Source organism: Rattus norvegicus, chromosome 1 (assembly GCF_021556685.1).
Source record: "Rattus norvegicus strain SHRSP/BbbUtx chromosome 1, alternate assembly SHRSP_T2T, whole genome shotgun sequence".
Lineage (NCBI taxonomy): Eukaryota > Metazoa > Chordata > Mammalia > Rodentia > Muridae > Rattus > Rattus norvegicus.
In genome coordinates, this window is record NC_141534.1 from 163127592 (window position 1) to 163145000 (window position 17409).

At 48.3% G+C, this 17409-nt stretch overlaps 1 protein-coding gene across 14 annotated transcripts in view; it reads left to right on the forward strand.

The window, feature by feature from the left end:
- The first annotated feature begins 7971 nt into the window (after positions 1–7971).
- The window catches only part of Tenm4 (teneurin transmembrane protein 4), a 700311-nt gene continuing 690873 nt past the window's right edge, over positions 7972–17409 (forward strand). For 13 of the 14 annotated variants that reach the window (XM_087558479.1, XM_087558500.1, XM_087558515.1 and 10 more), the window contains exon 1: positions 7972–8224. The gene's annotated coding sequence lies outside the window, so the exon portion shown is untranslated. 14 annotated transcript variants of the gene reach the window in all.

The following is a 17409-nucleotide window of genomic DNA, read 5'->3' on the forward strand; positions in this document are numbered from 1 at the left end:
TCCCATCCCCCCTCCCCATGCTTCTATGAGGATGCTCTCCCTCCCACCCACTCCCACTTCACCGCTCTGGCATTCCCTTACACTGGGCAATCAAGCCTTCACAGGACAAAGGACCTCTCCTCCTACTGATGCCCAACAATGCCATCCTCTGCTACATATGCCCAGGAGAGGTATAGCTGGGTCCTCAGGTAGTTCAATGTCCAATTTTCTGAGGAACCTCCAGACTGATTTCCAGAGTGGTTGTACCAACTTGCAATCCCACCAACAATGGAGGAGTGTTCCTCTTTCTCCACATCCTCACCAGCTTCCGTTGTCATCTGAGTTTTTGATCTTAGTCATTCTGACTGGTGTGAGGTGGAATCTCAGGGTCGTTTTGATTTGCATTTCCCTGGTGACTAAGGATGTTGAACATTTCTTTAGGTGCTTCACAGCCATTCAATATTCCTCAGCTGAGAATTCTTCGTTTAGCTCTGAACCCCATTTTTTCACAGCCTTTTGGCTAAGATCAAGTGTAGTAACCACTTGATTTTTCTGAAGTGACCAAAACTCTTTTCTTCTTTTGGGTTGCTTAACAGTCAACAGATATGAAAACGATAATATACTTTACCTATTTAACATTTGGGGGCAAACACTGTTTGCTTTACCTTATGCGATTTACTTGACATTTACTGAAGTGAACATTATCACAGTTGCTGTGATCCCTATAGTCATGGTCACAAAGTGTCACATATGGATATGCTGCAATAGCATGCATCTATGAAAGGATGAGGATACTGTGCACAAGGGAAGTGTTTAGAATAGGTGTGTTAGGTCCTATTATTGTATGTATACATTAGGCCAGGAAATATTGGATGATGGCGACTTGGAAGTGGTGAGAGGACCTGCAAGAACCTAATGTGTGAACACTTGTGCGGTGCCTGGCCTGTGTGGTGTAGTGGCTCACACCATAATGGCTCTGAAACTTGAGTGGAAGCCATTCTTCAAGCCTTTGTGTTTGCTGTTAGTTCCCTCCTTGGTTATCTCTGCCTCAGGCCCTGGACCAATGTAGTTCTCATAAAGGCCACAGAATTCTGGAAGTAGGGGATGGAGCTGATTTTGCAGACTAGCAACCCTAGCTACACAAATCAGGCCTGTGTAGGTGGCAAGGATGCCTGTTAAGGCAGTGGTAAGATGCAGTGAGAGGGAACATGGCAGTATGGAGTCCTTGGATAAGTAGCATCCTTTGTGGGGAATATTCCATGGCATCGAGCAGGCTGAAGAAATGAAAAAGCGTCAGGATTCCTATTGAGGAGAGCCCCAGGAACCACAGGCAAGGTCAGCTGATGTAGAACCACTGCATGTGGGGGGCGGTGGGGAAGGGGAGAAGGTGGCTACTCAGAAGGAATGCTTCCTTCTGCTACAAAATTTTGCCAGCTAGTCACCTTTGACCACGCCAGATGCTGCTATTTTCTGACCAGTGTTTTCCCTGCTATCTGGGAGCAAATGTCAGTGGAAGGGCACAATCTGACATCGGAATCATTACGTGCTCATCTGAAGCTCAGACCCGCTGCCCGAACCGCATGCCCTCAAGGGCAGATAGTATAGTGTTGGCATGAAAATGGAGTGAATTAGTGGAAAATCCCCAGCTTTCACCAGAGTACATGTACGGAGGCTCACAGGTCTTTCCTGCTCCAGAGCAGCAAGATCTCACCTTCATCTACTCATTTCACAAATATTTATTTAACACCTACTTTGTGCCAGGCATTGTGCTGGGTTCTATGAAGCACAATGGTAGCTAAGACATAGTGTGGTCATTTCACTCAGGCAACTTGACGTCTTACACCTTTCGAACAAGACACATGTATAAACCAGCAGTTGCAACTCCATTGTGAGATTTGCCATGAAGGACACAGACTGGCTGGTATCATCAAAAGCAATGTGTTAACTTACCCTCAACGAGCCTAAATAAACCATTCACCCACTTCAACACTAAAGTCAATAGTTCTGTCCACCTAACCAATACAGTCAGGTATAGTCTCTCCAAGCTGGAAACCACCTTTGGTATTTATTAGAACACTCTTAGAATAGGACCATCAACATCTTACTTAACTTCTCTGCTTTACTTGTAAATTACATGTATGTATTGCCTATGTGTGCATCAGATGCATATGCATGACATGCCAGGACATGGGTGTGCATCAAAGGATGTCTTAGTGAGAGTTCTTATTGCTGTAATAAACACACCACGATGAAAAACATCTTACGGAGAAAGGGGTTTGTTAGACTTACACTTCCACATCACTGTGCATCACTGAAGAAGTCAGGGCAGGAACTCGAGGAGACAGGAGACAGGAGCTCGTGCAGAGGCCATGGAGCAAAGCTGCATATTGACTTGTTTCCATGGCTCCTTCAGCGTGCTTTCTTAGAGAACCCAGAACAACCCGCCCAGGGATGGCCCCACCCACAAAGGGGCGGGCCCTCGCCCATCTACTGCTAATGAAGAAAATGCAGTCTGCCTGCCTCCAGATCTTATGGAAGTGTTTTCTCAGTCGAGGATCCCTCCTCTCATACAGCTTGCATCAAGTCGACATCTCACTAGCCAGAACAAGTGACAATGCATGAGAATTAGTTTGTTCCTTCTCTGTGGAACCTGAGGCTTAGTCTCAGGTTGCCAGGCAAGCTCCTTTACCTGCTGAGCCATTTTACCAGGGCTTGCTTGACTTCGCTGTGTCTGTTTTCTCATCTTTGTTGTGGAAATAGTGACCATGTCGCGATCCCATGAGCTACAACCAAAATGAGGTAGCCCTCTTTCCTGGTTCTCAGAAGTATCCAGGCCCTGCTGGTTCTTCGTATTAACATCCCTGTCTTAATTCAGTGAAGGGATTTTTTTGCTAAGGATCTGTAAATGTCAGACAGGCCGATGCACATTTAGGCATAAGGAGTAGAGGGGGAGGACAAGATCCAACCATTTCCCTAAAAGAGTATTTGTGATGATTCTAGGGCGTGTACCCATTACTTGCAGTCAATTTAAGTCGTCCTTTATTCCCAAATACAGCTTCTCTTCCCATCAGTTTGAAAGACAGCTCACGGGTTAGATAGGCAGACAGCATAGAAACTGACTGAGTCAGCTTGCCAGAGAGTAGTCATCACTTTTCCTCTTGCCTTTTACAAACGTGGTTGAGCTAGAAAAGGCTCCTTGTCTGGGGGGTCTCCTGACACTGACTGTCCTCACGCTGCGGAACCAGAGGTGCCGTGGGTTCACTGACTCCTGCCCTTTCCTAGGATAGCAAGAGGATCCCATAGATGGCACATCCGGGAAGCTCCAGGCCACACCCAAGGACTTCCAGGAACCTTTCCGGTTCTCCTGAGCCTTTCACTTCTGTTCAGTGTTCAGCACAGCATAGTCTGTGACCATTTCTAGGTGGCGCCCCCTTCTCTGTCACAGGCTCCCCTCAGGGTGGGTGAGGAATTGAGTGAATCTGGAGGCTGGGGAAAGGTGGAAGGACTCTGCTTGCTGTGCTCTGGTTATTCAAGTTAGGGAACATCCTGGACTTTATGCTAAATATCTCAGTGGGGTGGACACTCAAGGGGGAGCTGTTCTGGGGAGCTTGCTGCTTTCCTTGAGCTCCCCAAAGCCTGGGGACCTGCTCTGGCCCTTTCCTTACCCTCGAATTGCGAAAGTCTGCTGGAGCCTATCAGTGGGTATTTAAATCCTATGTAACCAGCCTGGTATTTGATGAAGTATCAGACAGACAGCAGGCATGAAACATTGGCCATTCCCCCTCTGTGATCCCTTGCCTGGAATTCTCACATCCAGTAACCCTCCTGTAGTAACTGCTGGTCGCCAAGCAGAAGTTGTTGGTTTTTTGGTTTTTTTTTTTTCCAAATAAATATGTGTCCTAATTAAAACTTGCCCTTTAAAGACTCACACGTTCTTGGCCCCACTCTATGTTTTCCTTCCCTTGTAACATATTACAGAATCAATAAGGGCAATGCAAATATCTTTAATATATACAGCTCCCAACAGCTCTAATAACGCATCTGCCTCCACACAATCGCCCTCTCCCCTCTCCAGCCCAGCTGATAATTTCTCCTGATTTGTTAAATGCCTTGGTATTTCACTCTGGATGATAAAGCGTGGAAGGCACTTAGCTCTTCAGGGGAGTGGGGAGGGCACACTGAAAAGAGACAAAATGGATGGGGGAGGGTCCAGCCATTTTTCTTTCCTTTTTGTTCCCTAAATATTTTTGCTAGAGGATTTCAAAACTATAACTATCAATTTTGAATTCGGTTTTAAATTGTTTACAAAATAACGATATCTTAATGGGATGAAAAACTAGACAAAATATACTTTGAGAGTAGATGTATAATAGTCTATCGAAGGCTGTTCCCATCTCACTTTCCACATTTGATCTTTTAGGCTGTCTTTTATCTTTTTATCTCTGCCTTCATTATTATAACTGATGTAAGTCTCTTCTACATGACAGTGTCCCAGCCTTTCATATAATACGATGAGTAGTTTTCTTTTCTTTTCTTTTTATGTCATTTGTTTTCTGTGGCCTAGCAGAGTCCCACAGGACCAAAAGCACATGCAGTTAGAAACAGAGCTATACTATCACATGACAACAACAGGCCTCATTTCCCCTGTAAAACCTCTCTACTTCCCTTTGAACTCACTCCACACTGCAAGGAGTTGTCCCATCCTCCACCAGGATAACCAAACTGAGAACCAATTGTTACCTTTGACTTCTAGCCCATTCCCTCCTAGGTGCCCACCCAAACACGCTCACTGTACAAACCTACTTGCTTTCAAATCTCTCCTTCTCCTCTTCATGACAACTACCTTACTTGTCCCTATCTTTTGTCTTCTCAATACTCCTTTCCCCCCATTTCTCCTGCTTCCAAATCATTTGTTTCAACTATACTCAAGATCCCATCCCTCCCAAGTTACGAGCCTTCAATACCTTTCTCCCATGCTTCCTTCAGACCCCTTCATCTTCCAACCATGCCTACTGCTCTAAACTTGATCTAGTCGTGGCCTTGTGCTTCTGCCCCTCATGCATTTACCAATGTCCTGTACTGTTCTGGGCTGAGAACACAGTCCCTCTCCCTTCACACTCCAGGCTGCCCTGCAGGAAGTTTCCCCTTGTCAGGGGACAAGGATGGACCAGCCAGGATGGACAGACCAGGCTCACACTGCACCTTCCAGGCATCACACCTTTGCTGTGTCTCTCTTCAAAGGCGAGGATTGGCCCTACCACTTCTTTCCTTTTTGCACTCCTACATATTTCAGCAGCATGTTTATTTAAATGGGGTAGGGGATCTCCTCTCTCACCACCCAAACTAGAAATTAACATGGGCGTATCATTATATGATATAAATTTTCTTTAACCTTTGCCAATTTCCCCACTAATGCTCTAGTCAGGCTCACATGTCACACATCGTCCTAACAACTAAGCTGTTCCTTAATCTGAGACTACCCTGGAGCCCTGTGTCAGGACTCTGCTGTCCTTCAATAGTATGCAGCAGTAACATGGAGGACCCTTGGTTTGGAGTTGTCTGATACATCTCAATGATTAGATTCCGGTTACTTACTTCTGGCAGAGAAATGGCATTATGTCCTTTGCTGTGCACCACACCGGAGGGTACATGATGCCTGCCACTGTTCCTAAGATGTTGACTTTAATGTTTTAATGAGGGTGGAGCATGGCAGAATTTTCTGGTCTAAAGCTATTATTATTGTCTCCTTCGAAATGATCTGCATCTTGTATGGAAATACTTTGAGACTGTTTGAATATCTTTTTTTTTGCCTGTTTGAATATCTTATTTCTCATCAACACCCACTGCTTTCAACTGCAAGTCTGTTTTCTTACCACTTGAAGAAGGTGCAGACGCTGAAGGTAATTTCCAAAGTCTACACTCTCAAGTATCATTTATTATCCCCACCATGGACCTCATGTTGTTACAGTCTGTTAAGTGGCCCTGAAGAAATGATTCTCTCTCTCTCTCTCTCTCTCTCTCTCTCTCTCTCTCTCTCTCCTCTCTGTGCATGTGTGTCTCTGTGTGTGCCTGTATGTTCTTTTTTTCTCACTATGTATTTATGAGACCTGTCTAGGACACTGATGTCCAGAAGGCAGAAATGATGGGCTTTATACCTAAGCAGTCAGAGCCCATTACACACCTGCCAAAGACTAAATGGTCAACAGATACTTGTTGAAGGACAGAATGTGACTGCCATTAGTGATGGTAGTCAGTATTTGAGGTCTGTAGTGAGGACACATAGCTGATAAATGCCACCCAAAGGCTTGACATTTTAATTAGTCCCAAAGGCTTTGTCACTGGTCAGTGTTCACTCATCATGAGGATTTCAAAAATAGATTGGACTGAAAAGGCAGTCTGCCCACACTGTCCCCATTTTTGCCTTTTTGCATGCTGAAGTGAAGATATACTAAGAGGCACCCAGTACCCCAAGTTTATATATAAACTTGGATGGCTTTGTAATCAGCACAGGGTCTCCAGAAGACAGAGTAGCGTCTTGTTGTTTAACTAGCCTAACTTTCCTTCTACACTGGCTTGGAATCATTACCCATCATCTATCCATTCTGAAACACTTTTTATAAAGGTAGGAGAAAATGGGAGAAGGAAACCACTTCTGACTACTTTCTATACACCTGGGTGCTCTCTGTCCCTCGTTCTCTCTAATGAGGTGTCTAGAACCTTTTTTTTTTTTTTTTTTTTTTTTTTTTTTTTTTTTTTGGTTCTTTTTTTCGGAGCTGGGGACCGAACCCAGGGCCTTGCGCTTCCTAGGTAAGTGCTCTACCACTGAGCTAAATCCCCAGCCCCTAGAACCTGTTTTACAGGTGAGAAATTGAGGCTGGGCGAAAGGCGCAGGAAGCAGGCTTCCAGAGGGAAACCCTTTAGTTTCTCCAAAAACTGTCTTAGTTCAAGCCGTCTCTCCATCACAGACAAATGTCCTTCCTTTGGTAATGTGCTGGCGAATACGATCCAGACTCATGAAGGACAGACATTTCTTGGACTGTATTCCCTGTCGTCCCTCCTTTCCCCCAATGATTGCCATCGCGAATCAGTAGCTGTTACCATGGTTTTGGGGAAGTTGTCCGAGGAAGGAAGGCCTTTCTTTAAGGCACCTTGCATGCCCAAGGAGGAAACTGTTATTTACCTCTGGGCGAGCTGCAGCTGCAACTGGCAAAACCAACCAGAGAAAAGTGTTGGAGGTGTGGATAAGCATTTCAAGGGGTTAGGCCAGGAGTGAGGCCAATGACTCCAAGAGAGGTGTGATGGGGGGTTGGGGGTGGCCGGGCTATACAACATATTAACACACAGCTCGTGGAGAGGGGATGAAAACAAAAGACAAGAGGGGAGGAAGTAGGGAAAAGTAGGGGCAGGGAAGGAGAAAGTTTTCTAAAGACTGTGAAAAGCGAGCAGGGAGGGTCAAAAAGGAATCGGAGAAAAATACCGAAGCGCTGTGAGAATTCCAGAAAGAAAATGAGACGAGGAAATGGAGAAAGCAGCTCAGAGAAAGGGAGGACGGAGATAAGGGAAGGCATGGCACACAACAGAGATGGGTGAGCGGATAGGAGGCGGAGTGGCCACCAGAGAAGAGGGCGCATCACCTGTGTGGCGCCCCCCGGCGCCGTGGTGCAGCCCTGTTCCAAGCTCGACTCGGCCGGCATCCTAGGATTGGCTCCCGCCTCCCATTCATGTAACCTGCGTGTGTGCGTGTGTGCGCGAGTGTGTCTCGTTCGCTAGCTCGCCCTGTGTGTAAGAGAACGAGGGTGGGGGACGAAGGCAGGCAGGCGAGCAGGCAGGGAGGGGAAGAAGAGGAGGGAAGCTATTAAACACACACACACACACACACACACACACACACACACACACACACACACACACACACACACACACACCCGCGCGCGCACCCCCGCCCCAACCCCCCAGAAGCCTCGGGATTGCAGCTGTTACATGTGGGGCAGCAGTGCTGGTAGGAACGCCGGCCGGGAGCGGCCGGGAGCCGGAGCCCGGCGTGCGCGCGCGGCTGGAGGCTCGCTGGGGCTCCGCTCCCCGCGGGAGCTATTGTTGGTCTCGCCGGAGCTGAGCTCAGAACCCAGACCTGCTCGGTCTTGGGCGCCTCTATCCAACTCGGAGAGCGGCGGAGTCAGCGGCACGGTGCCTCGCCTCTCCGCCGTCCTCGTCCCCGCTTCCCCGGCGGTAGCAGCCTGCAGCCACGGTAAGGCGGCGTGATCAGCTCTACGGAAAAAGCGCCTTGGGGACCACGGCGGAGGTTCGCCAGCTCTGTCGCCCCTCTCTGCACTCGCAGGTCCGGGCAGCTCAAGCAGCTTGCTGAGGGCTCCGGGAGATGCTAGCCTGCTTCCCTGCTCCGTACTGGGGAGGGAGGGAGGAAGAGGAGAGCCGGGCGTCCTGGTTGCCCACAAGGCAAAGGAGCCTGGAGCCCAGAGCCTCCGCCACCGCAGCCCCGGGAGTCCGCCGCGGACTGGAGCCTGGGAACCAGTGTTGGGAGAGAGGTGGGAGCCGGCCCCAGACTCTGGACCGCGGGTGGGATGGAGGTTAGCTCGATTCAGGTTCGTGTGCTACTCCGGGATCCCCTTCCCTGCCACGGCCCAGTCTCCCGCAGCCCCTCTGCAGACTCGCCCGCCCCAGACTCCCGGCGGGCGCTGGAGGAGCCCACGAGGCGGCGCCGGGCTCCCGCGCTGCAGCCTGCCCTGCGGGGCGAGAGCGGGCTGCAGCGGCCCGGGTGTGCGCTGCGGTTGGAGCCGGGAACCCGGGGACGCGACTCCCAAGTCACACGCCCTCTGCTACCCGTCTGGTTCCTGCCTATCCTCGCCGGGCGCGTCGTTTCTCGTTCGGTTTATCTCGGAACGAGTTGAGGACTGCAGGCGCCGGGTGGACTCTCTAGGGGTGCAGGGCTGTGAGTGTGTGACTACTTGCACCTCCAGCTTCGGGAAATATGCTGTGTATTGAAATGTGATCTTTGGTCTCCTTAGTCATTTTCCTAGTGACTTAAAAATGCAGTCTTTGCATTGGAGGAGCGGAAGAAGGTGGTGTCTCGGAGTGTGTGTGTGTGTCCACACGTAACCCAGGAATATCCCAATAACTATTGGGGGGGGGGGGTGGAAAGGGTGGTTTGAATGGTCAGTGCTTCTTGGCGGGTCCGTAGGTGGGTTTCTCTGGCCGCTGCCCTCCTCTTCTATTCCCTACCCCCTCGCCTAGGCCAGGTTGGAAAGTACTGGAAATTCAATTGCGTGGTCTCTTAACTTTGGAATTTGGTATCCCTTTCAGCGGGAGACGTTAAGACGATTTCTGCACTTGGGTCTGTGTGGGTGAGAGTTTTGCTCGGGTTAGACGTAGATATCTCCTCAGACCTGCACCAGTCCCCTACTCAGTCGCCCCCCCCACACACACACACCGCCCACCCCACCCCACACACATAGAACACAACCCTGGAGAGAAGGTTTGTACACATGCAGTTAACCGTAAGCCACCAACGCAGCTATAAGGACGCAGAGTCAGCCCGGGTTTTGCGGGAATCTGAGCGCAGGATTGGCGTTTTATTAGCCCCGGAGATCACCCTGCTGCTTTGTAGAAGGCGATGGTGGGGCGTGCTTGCGATCCCCAGCGCCGGGGCCAGAGGGTGTCCATGTGCTGAGCTGTGCGGCCGTGCACGGAGGATATCTGCTGAACAGTATCGCGGGCAATTATATAAGCTGCCTCAGTGATCTCCCAGATCTGTATTGCAAGCACCCGGTTCTTGAAAGACAACCCTGAAAGTTTTACTGCTTGGGGACTGTAAGTACCTGGGAGACCCACTTGGGGAATGGAAAATTGGGCACCTTGTACCCGAGGCGCCCACTCTGAGATGGGCTTTGAGTGCTAAAGCTCTATCCCCAAGGAACCGCTTACGGAAGCAGGGACTGAGTGGGTTGAGATCCAAGATTAATCTGTGAAGAGGAGCGGGTCAGAACTCGGATTCCTTTGAGTCCGTGGAGCCCTGAGATTCAGGTGTTGGAGGTGTTGGGAATGCTGGAAGGCCGTCCAGGGAACGTAGTTTTAGGAGAATCGGTGTTCTAGGCCCCAAGACTCTTTCTTGGCCCCCTCCCTGTCTTTAAATCCTGCGTCCTTCAACCTGTTTAGAAACCTGCCTCCGGTCCCTTTTAGAAATGTCTAGGGGCCCCAGGCATCCAGGCCCAGGTTTGGGGTGGTTGTGGTGGGTCAGGAAGTAGAGTGTTGGCCTCTACGGGGGGGGGGAGGGGGGCAGCAACAACTTATATACCTAATGCGGATGAGATGGGAATGGGTGCCCGATGTGGCTTCTGTTCCCTCGCCTCCCTCCAGGACTGATAACAGTTTGGTTTCAACTGCGCTCATTCCTACCCCCTCCCCCCCCCCCACCCTCCGATCTCGCTGCCTCCATTCGCTGCCGCAGCCTGTCGCACGTTGATGGGCTTTGGTAGAGAACCACGGTAGTGGAGTGTTTTTTAAATCTTGTTTTTCGCCTGTAGAGGGAAAAGCTATCCCAGCTCTGGCAGAAAGAACCCCGAGGAACGCTGAAGTCTGGAGCTTGGTGTCCCTGAACTCCCTCCCACCAAGTCAGATGATAGCGTGCATGGGTGGGGAGGGTTTTGTTTTTGCCACATTCCGGCGTCCTGAAACTCCGCATCCCCTCCCCCCCCTGAAATCCCGGGTCTGTCTGAGTGTGTTCGGCGCTGTAAAATAAATCCTCCCCCGCGCAGACCTGTGGGGCTGTTCGGATTTCCTGCCTCTGCCATGATCCTTAACAATGCGATTGCAAAGCCTGTGCTGGGCAGGGAAAAATCCCCAGGTGCCGACCAGCCGCGTCTTGACCTTGCTGAAGGCGCCTTCGCACGGGTTGCCGTAGCCGCTCTGGCCCAGCCGCTGGGACTGGGGAAGGAGTGCACCCCGGAGGAGGCCGGTTCGCTCCCAGGGCACGGCGGGAATCGGTTCCCGGCCGGTTGGTTTGGGGGAGGGGATGGGCTTGGCGGCAACCTGTTTCCCAGCTCTTGGGGCCCAACACTTAGCTTCTCAGCCCTGCTGCTGGCACCACGTGACTGACTCGCCTCTCCATCAGCCTCTAGAAGCCTCCCGGATGGGGTTTCCAGGGTTGGCTGCGGCCCCCTCCAGCTTTTCGCCAACCTGGGCTGGGCGCCCTCGGCCTTGGGCTTTTGATGGCCTGAACCCAGCTCGGCGCTGGAGCGGCGACAGAGTAGGCGGGGCTTGACCACCGAAACCCGAGCTGTAGCCGCCAAGTTCTGGCTAGAAGCGCTTCTCAGTTGGAGTCCCTAGCACTTATCCCTCCCTTCCAATGCCTGGCCACTTGCTTTAAGGCACTGGGTGCGCTCCTGGCGGCCTGCAGCTATACTTGCCCTGCTTCTTTAAATGCTGAAGTTAAGAAGGTTTTTTTTTTCACAGGTGGTGGTAGTGGGAGCAAGTCTCTCTCTGTCTCTGTCTCTGTCTCTCTCTGTCTCTGCTCTCTCTCTCTCTCTCTCTCTCTCTCTCTCTCTCTCTCTCGTGTGTGTGTGTGTGTGTGTGTGTGTGTGTGTGTGTGTGTGTGTGTGTGTTAAAGAGGAATGGGGGTGGGGGTTTCTGACCAGGCCAGACTGTAGCCTGAAAGCCGAATTTCCCTATTTCTAGAAGCTGTAAGACTACTGTAAAGGAATCTGTTTTCTCTGGTGAGGTTGGCAAGGAAACCCTTTCTCCTAGTGGGACTGGGTCTGTGCCGCTGTCCGCTCCTCAAGGGTAGGCTCTGTGAATGTTGGAGTAGGAGATGCAGCTGTAGCTGATCCTGTAGTGGCTTTTCCTCCTGGAATAGGCATTGAAGTGCGTGGGGGCAGGAGGCAGGGTAGTTTGTGAAATTACTATGTTCTGGAGTGGAGAAGGTGTCAGGGATGGAGAGATTCCATTCGCTAGAGAGTCTCCTGTTCTTGGGTTGCCAGTCCTGCTTTTAATCTAGTCATCATCTCTGGATGGAAGTAGTCTCTGGTCGCTAAGCCATGAAGCCACCCTGTGGGGGAAAGAATCAGTCTTTGCCCCAGGATGGGGTGGGGGGTCACAACCAGTGCTCAGCCTAGGGAGGAACCCTGAGAGTACAGCAAATTGAATCCGGAATGGTAAGCAGTGAGATAGATGTTCCAGCAGAAAGGGTGGGCACTGGGTTAGAGGACTCTTTCAATAGAGTTTAATTCTTTTTAGTATAATCCCTTCAGCCTTTCCTGGAGCTTGTTAATGGTGATGAGACTTACAGTTTGGGGGGACTGTGACTGTGGTCTTAAGCAGGTTATTTGGGGAGGATTACTTCTCTCTCTTGCAAAATGTGATAATGCCTTCTATTTTACCATTCTGTAAGCAAGCGCTGGCACCCATAAAACCTCTGGCAAATGTCACCAATGATCATTCTGTCCAGCTTCTTTCAGCTTTCTTCAATGTTGTGCATTTGTTGGGTCAGGTTAGACAGTGAGGAAATAAATCAACAGCGCCCAAAGAACCAGCAACATTGCATCCAAAGTCTATTTAAAACCAGCTTCAAGTGCTTGAAACAAAAATATCTTCTCTTTTCTTAGAAAAGTCATTTCCAGCTTTGTTAGAATTTGTGCTTCGTCGGGTCCCTTTTTCTGACAGAATTCCATCCTTGTGCAGATTGGCATATTATATAACCTGGTATTTTCAGATCAGAAGTTGCAACTCTGGGAAAAAAAGGTGGTCAGGAATTTAAGCCAAGAATTTCTGGACAATTTTCTGGGCTCCGTGGTAGAAGATCATTTACACTCTAACTGGGATGGAGTTGGAGGAAAAGGAGACTGGGTAAACAGTCATGCAAATGCTCAACCAAGTCCTTAGCTCCCTGATGCTCCTATTCTGACAGCTGCTCCACCCAGGCCCAGCCTTCAGATGCTCCCATCCCAGAATATTCTCCCACATCCATCCGTCTATCTAAACAGTGACAAACAAGGAGACAATGGGGTTTACATCACCCCCTTGCAGGTTTGATTCTTCGAAAAGCCTAGCTGGGTAAATCAAAGTCAAATTTAGGTCCAAGGGGCCAATTTTTACCTGACTCCTTACACAGTTTATCACACAAGTTTATTGTAACTGAGAGCAGAATCACTCCATCCACTTTGCCCTGACAGGAGCCACTTTGAAAGTAACATACCCAAGATCCCAGGCAGTCAAGCAAAGCAGATTCCCAAACCTAACACCTTTCCACAGGCAAGCATTTAATGAAGCTTGCAAATACAAATATGCACATGTGTATTGCATGTTTGCACAACACATATATGGCACATACATATACACATAACCTTGTGGGTTTATGTATTTATTACTTTATCAACCTTTTTCCCTATTTGCTCAGATTACCTCGGTAAAATGCTATCATCGAAGCGATTCAGACAACAGAGACAAAAACAAAATCAAAATAAGTTTAATTGCTGTTGAGGCTGCACTCGAGACTTCTTGAGTACGGAAAACGTGAGATGATATTTATCATATTCTGAATGCTTGTTTATATTCAGTGATAAAGCACATAGACCTATCCTGTTTTAACTTCCTCTGCCCACAGTTTCAATGGCACTATACAGCCCAGATGTTTTGATCCAACAGGCTTTTATTTGGTGAGTCCACACTTCTTAATTTCTTGTTTACGTTCGGTGTTTTCCTGTAACAGAATGGCGGCAGTCAACTTGGTCCATGTCACAGAACTTAAGCGTTTCCTCAAGACAGATTCCTAGAGAGTAGGGCTGTAGAGTCAAAGACATGTGCTGTACCAAGGCTCTGTCACACTTGAGAAGCAGTAGGATAAACTGTGTTGTCTACATCCTTTTAACCAGAATCTGTTTACTTTCCAGTCCCCTCTGAGCTTGGGAACTGAAGGGGTGGGGGAGGGGAGGGGCGACAAGCAAACCTCCAAAAAGGAATCCGAGTGACTCTGAACTGTTTTGCTGAACGGATAGGAAAATCCTTTTTCTTCTTCTTTTTTTTTTCTCCAAGAATATTTTTCTTCCCTGGCTGTCTTGGAATCACTCTCCCTGAGGCTTCAGCCAGCAGTGGAGTTAAAATATGTAAATACGATCCTCAGCCTTGTGGGTGGGGTTGGCTTCAGGATAAATGACAAACAGTTCCTGGGATAAGTGAGCCGATCATCCAGCACTCGCTGAGAGGGTAGATCCACACTTTCCACTTTCTTCCTTCTCCTTGGCTCAGAGGCCTTCTATTGACCTAGGAGGTCTTAGGAAGAGACAGTGGACAGGGAGCACGTTGTCATAGAAGCGTGCCGTGGCCCCACCTGCTACTGTCATGGCACTGAAAATCAATTCCTTGTTCTCTTCATTGTCCCAGGACAACAGTAAATAAATCACTTGCTGAACCTACTTGCTGCTTGAAAAGCAAAAACAGTTGGGTATCTTGTCCCCTCAGTCCGTGATCCAGTTCAATCAGAGGGTGCATTTGTCAGGCTTGCTCCTTCCCCGGTTGCCTTTCTGTGACCCAGAAAAGATTTATTCCCCGTGGTTAGATGACTTGTCATGTGACAGATAATTCTGTAGAACCAATAGGAGAAGCCTCCCATTTCTAAGGTGTCCTTATCCTCAGCAGGATACATCTGGAGTTCCCTTAGATCCAGTAAAAAGGTCACCTAAGGGTTGTTGAATGACAGCTTCTCATCGTACATGGAGTGGCTCTGCTGGTCACTGCCTCTGACTTCAGACAAGGTTTAGATGCTGCCTTTGATGCCTATCACACTGATTTCACCTAGGGAAGTGAGAGAATGTGTCTGTCATCTGTCTTGTCTGAACATCAAATCCCAACTTTCCTTTTGTTTGGAATACAGGTGGAAATAGGCCCCAAGTGAAGCAGTCTAGAGCAGGGGCCACTGCCCATTTCTTTCCTCCGTTTGTCCTGTGCGGGCTCGTGGTGAGGGAGCTAGAGCATCAGAGTGTATCAAGTGCTGTCACTTAACCATTAGCATCCTCTGGAAGTCAGGCTTCGGAAAAAAAAATGTTTCTGCTGAGTCTGGAGGCATATACGTGAAATGGCAGTACTTGGAGGCCAAGAGTTCAAGGCCTGGGCTACCTCGTGAATTCAAGGCTAGCTAGGGCTCTATAGGAAGAACTTGTCTCAAAACAACAATCAAACAGGTTTTTTTTCCCCTCTGAAAAAGTCTATTTTTTTTCTCTGATTTTTTTTTTCTTGCTGTGAGCTAACTGTCGGTTTCTGAAATTTTGGTCTTCAAACCCTTTGAAAAACAGACAAAAGGGTTGGGGCTTTGTATATACCCCACTAATTCCTAAGAGTCAGTTTTCCTCTCTTTGAAATTGCCTTTGGAGAGGAGAGTAGGCTTGAGGTGCTAGAAACCAGTGTTGCTTGGAGTTGAATATGTGTGTATACATAAAGTCCTGTTTAGAAGCGGATTCTGGTTGAGTGGGCCGGAGGACTCAAGAACCTGCATTTCTAACCAGTTTGTTGCTGGATTTTAGGCTTTGTGTCCACAGTCCCTACTGAGGAATGCATTTCCAAGCATCATCTTTTCTGATGTTCTTTTAGAACATGGCAATAGTGATCCCTAAACACCAAGAAATCCTAGCTGTCCTAGATTTGGGGGCTTGCATCAGAGAGTGTACCAGTCTCTCCTGGGTCTTGAGAATCCTCATTTTCACAGATATAGCTGGAAGGGTATGGTGAACCCTTCTGCACTGTGAAGGGGTGAGAAACAGAGACATGAACCAAGGGAAGACCTTTCAAGTGCCGTTAGAGCCTGTCCCAGATGAGGGAGCTTGGGAGGGAGGAGCTGTTTGCCCAACTCCACGTGCCTGGGACTAACATTTGATAGTAGGTCTCTTAAACTCTTAATCCCTCTGTTCTTAGAATGGCAGCCTTAAACCCGTATAGAACAACAAATACTCAAAATTCAGCACTTAATGAAGTGCTTGCCTTTCGAAGAGTTTCTCCTTTTGTTTTGTATTTTTTTTTCTTCTGGGCCAACTTTGGGAGTAGATCAAGACATTTACAAATTTGCATCATTATCATGTAAGCAATTAAAGTGCTTAAGAGCTTAAAAGCAATTTGTTCAAGTTGGTTAAATATCCACCCTCCCCAATCTTGTTTGTATTATTAATTTACTCGTCAAACTCGTGATATCAGCTCTACAGTGATAGGCCCATCCCGGTATCTGCTTATTGGTAGCATGGTCCCAAAGAAGGGGGTTTGTTTTGAGAAGGTCCACAGTGAAAGGACCCAGTTCAGGATGAGTCAGGGAAACCAGCATTTAACTAAATAAACCCAGCCCTTCGTTGGCCTCTGGATGAGAACTGGTTGTTTAAACGTTTTATTAAGGTGCAATTATTCTGAGAACCAGTTAGTAATGCAGCTCTTTGCAAACATTAATTAGCTGATCCCTACATCACCCCACATGACTGATAAGTAGCATTAGCCCTCCATTTGAGAGAATAAATGGACACACAGAGTTGAGGGGGTAAAAGGCCAACTCTTGCCCTGATGGAAATATGGTAGTGGCAGGTGGAGTTGAGAGACTGGATTCTTCCCTCAGTGATACATACCGCAGTACAAGAGATAGCATAGAGTCACACTCTGTAACTCGGCGGCCACTAGTCACACCTGAAGTTAAATTTCACTGAAATGCCGTGTAATTAAGACCCTCATTTCCTCAGTCACTGAAGGCAGTTTTCAAGGGTTCAAAAGCCACATGTGGATGTGACTTCCATAGTACACATTTGCAGTCATAGAATGCTTCCATTGTTGTGGGAAGTACTCGGCGGAAGAACCGGGTTAAATGATGGGGTAATTAAAGAATGACACAAGTGTTTTTGCCATCACAGAACTCAAATATAAAACTTCTCCAAACTGGCTGTCACACTAGGAGCACTGAGTGGCCCAGTCTGTGGCCCAGAACTTCGGGGTATCAGTTAGGGAGCCCACTCAAGACACCAAAGGATCAATTCAGATCCTGGCTGTGGCACGTATGCGTTGTAAGATTAGCATCCTGTGCCTCTTTGAAGACCCGTGCTATCATTTATCACTTTTCTTATTAGCCAAGATTATTTTTAAGACAATGCTGGATCCTGGAGAGGATGATGGGAGACAGGTACTCTCCTTCCCTGCTGGTGGAAATGCAAATTAATATACCCTTTTAGGAAAGCAATTTGGCAGTAACTGTCGGTAGTCTTAGAAACACTTACTCCCTTTAGTCCAGTATTCCAATTCTAGGAATCTAGCCAAAGAAAATATTCAGAGACAGGCAGAGAAGTTTTAAGAATAAAAATGTTCACTGCCATGGTATTTATTAGTTGGAGAAAAAGTAAGGAATGGGCTGACAGAGTCCCGTAGCCAGAGAGTGGAATACTATACAAAGATGATTGATTTTTTAAT